Source organism: Lagenorhynchus albirostris, chromosome 3, assembly GCF_949774975.1.
Source record: "Lagenorhynchus albirostris chromosome 3, mLagAlb1.1, whole genome shotgun sequence".
Taxonomy (NCBI): Eukaryota; Metazoa; Chordata; class Mammalia; order Artiodactyla; family Delphinidae; genus Lagenorhynchus; species Lagenorhynchus albirostris.
The window spans coordinates 47,288,737-47,292,059 of record NC_083097.1 but is presented as its reverse complement, the minus strand read 5'-3'; the positions used below and the strand labels follow the sequence as shown (position 1 = coordinate 47,292,059).

Here is a 3,323-nt window from a genome sequence, read left to right as displayed (position 1 = left end):
TAGAAATCCTTCCTGGCCCAGATATAGGGACACTTTTCAGTCAACCAGAGTTGCTCTGATATTTGAGATTTGCTGACAGTTCTTGGTTCAGAAAGAGGTTTGCATTCCTGAGCTACTTTTTTTGGGATCATCTTAATTCTTATCTGTGAGGTGGAGATCCAGGAAATGAGTAAGAATGGAATTCAGCTGTTTGGGTGACCCTTGTATACCACGAGCCTCTCAGTGCTGGATGCAACAGCCAACAGATATTAATTGATGGTGATAATGGAGATAGTCTTTCTGCCCAGAATCTGCTAGCACAAGCCCTGACTGATGGGCAGTGATACCTAGCTAACTTTTTTTTTTTTTTTTTCCGGTACGCGGGCCTCTCACTGTTGTGGCCTCTCACGTTGCAGAGCACAGGCTCCGGACGCGCAGGCTCAGCGGCCATGGCTCACGGGCCCAGTCGCTCCGCGGCACGTGGGATCTTCCCGGACCGGGGCACGAACCCATGTCCCCTGCATCGGCAGGCGGACTCTCAACCACTGCACCACCAGGGAAGCCCCCTAGCTGACTTTAACACACTGCAGTAACAACTTTAGGCAAAAGAAGATTAGAGTATCTGTGTGTATTTTTAAATTTCCTCCTTCATTGCACTGTTTTTTAATAAGGTATTGAAATCAAATGTAAACGGTATAATCCCCTTAAGTTGGATTGTACTGAGACATCACTTCCCTCATCCCAATGTGGGATTTTCCCTGCTATGTGACAGCTCCAGGCACTAAATATCTACCCCTCCCCCCCAAATTGCCAAGTAACAGTAACATGTCTCAGGCTATCACGACTGTTACGATTATAGGAAGGGAAGCCCATGCTGGTCTTTTAGAAAGCTCTCATCATGAATGTGTTTTCGGGCATGTATTACTTACTAACAGATGAACAGCTTGCAGTTGAGTCAAACAAAACCTTTAGTGTTTGTAAGGGTCAGGGCACCGGGGGTCAGTAGGAAACTGAGTTTTATATTGACACAGACAATCTCCAGAAGTTGAGAAAGCTTCTAACTCAAGGACTTGCTGGATGGTGGTTGGCCATTGTCTTGAGTGGTGAGATGGTTATCTTCAAAGTTGTCAAAGATGAAGTTTTCCTATAGGAAACTTCTGGACAATTATCATGTGAAGTGACTTAAATGCCTTAGTTTAGAGTATCCTTGGACTTGTCTGTTGACAAATGGAGATTTGAACATGGGCGTTTGAAGGGATTTTAATGTAATATTTTTCAGGGAATGAGAAACAGGGAGTGTTGTGTGTTGAGGTTTCAGTGACAACATTACCTTAAGAGCTTGCTTTCCCTTTCAGACTAGATCATCCGTGTTACCGTTGAGTAAAGGGAATCACAGTTTTAACAACCTGGCTTCCCTCAAAAGTTTCAATTCTCACATAGTCACCATAGGCAGCAGCACTGTCAAATAAACAATTAATTTTATATTAATTGTCAAGTAAACAATTTAATTAAATAAAAAAAATTTAAACAGAGTGAAATATTCCTCCCTGGCTAGTCACAAGTTGGACAATTCAAAGAACAAATCTTGGGGGAATTGAGAATGGATTACTTTTTCTGTTCCCTGTGTACTGCTCTGTTTTTCTTCTTGGGATCAAATCTCAAGTTGAATTCAGTCAACTATCTACAGCAAACAAAAAGGGCATAAATGTCTTTTCTGTTACTGTTCCTTATATTTCATCACTAAACAAAGCAAGTTTCCCTTCCTGGCTTCTTCCTTTGGGAGCATATAAAACTGACATGAGTTTAATCCTGTGGAGGTTCTATTGTCACTTGAAAGTATAACGATTGATTTCATTATTTAAAAGTTTATTACAGTGAATTTTTGGTGCTAATGTCACACTTGCTACAAAATTTGTTGAAGAAACACACCATTTGCTGAGGCTATGGAAGGATTTGTCATTAGGTAAAGTGTGCTGAGTATCTGAGGGTGTGGTGTTGGGCTACCTGTATGTCAGTTCCATTACTTTCTTTTTTGAGTTTCTCTTTCCGTCATCTCTTTTGACTTAAAATGTTTCCCACAGATCCAGTAATAACTACACATTTGGCAGTATGGTATAACAAGCTGTTGGCATAACTAACACTTCAAAATGTAATGGGAAATAAGGAAACTAGTGCCAAGAAAACAGAAACCTGGGCCACGGGGGCTCTGCCAGCTTGCACTGATGTTATTCTCTGCCCCAACGACCCCACCAAGGTGCATCCTAGTACCTTCTCATATGGCCTAAGTGCCAAGGGTCAGAACCCAAGGGTCAGAATACCGCGTCTTCCTGCGTGCTGTCTGCGCACCGTTATTCCTTTTAAGACACTAAAAGCACTTAATTGTACCCATGAAACCCCTTTCCTCTCCCTGCCTGAGCTGCCTTTATTCTTGTTTCTGTGGGTGGGTGAAAAGGCTGCCCGTCTGAAAAGGCAGCTCAAAAACAGTTCTGGCAAATGATCTCTCTTCCTCCGCAAATGATCATTTTGGTTTTAAGTTTATTTCAGGTACATTAAGCCACCCTCTACTCATACTTAATAGCAAATGATCCTACAATAGATGAGAGTACAAAAAGGTAACATAAAATCAAAGCATACCTAGTTGCCCAAGTGACTTAATGTATATCATTTTGACTCAGCATTACTCCTACTAAAAATAAAAAGAAAGATGAAAATTACCTTCGGGTTTTTGCTGCTGTAGTTGCCCTCCAGGTTCCAGCGGTAGGTGGGATCTTTAAGGCCAGCACTGTTGGGATTGCCAAACCATAAAAGATCTTGCTCCAGGGTGAGGTCGCATTTCCCAGGTCCTCTGTCCTGCTTCCCTCAGACAGTGAAGTGGTGATTTTTCTCTGGCCCTGCAAAGAAGGTGATTCCAGATCAGCTGAGTGTTATGTGGAATATCTCATCTTTGTTGTTCTAGTGCAGCCCTTTCAGCCTTCCAGAGCCAGTTAGACTTGTTATGAGGAGCTAAATGATTGGCTGGATCTGGGGCTCAGTTTCATAAATTATAGCCCAGCGTACGAGAAGCCCGAGTCCTATAGTTGCTGTGGTCCAGAGGCCTGCCAGTTCCTGCTTTAACGCATATGTAGTCGTAATTGAGTTCTAACACGGCCTTGGATGTTTCAGTCCTAAATAGCTGACATTGCATCTTCAAGACTGTGTGAGTAATCCTGACTTCTTTTTTTTAAACTCCGTAAATTAATTACATGCCCCGAGAGGGAGTGATTGCAATTAGAAAATACTGAAGTAGCAGATGATTCATTTTCAAGGTGCTGTTTTCTATGTATCAAGTTCAATGCAGTTAATCT

At 42.2% G+C, this 3,323-nt stretch overlaps 1 long non-coding RNA gene across 1 annotated transcript; it reads right to left on the bottom strand.

Annotated features, from left to right (window-relative positions):
• Positions 1–958: 958 nt before the first annotated feature.
• Positions 959–2,984, bottom strand: LOC132518076 (uncharacterized). Its single transcript, XR_009539859.1, has 3 exons — positions 2,695–2,984; positions 1,310–1,437; positions 959–1,196 (listed from the first exon to the last, which is right to left on the bottom strand). It is a non-coding gene; the product is annotated as an uncharacterized LOC132518076 (long non-coding RNA).
• Between the last annotated feature and the right edge of the window lie 339 nt (positions 2,985–3,323).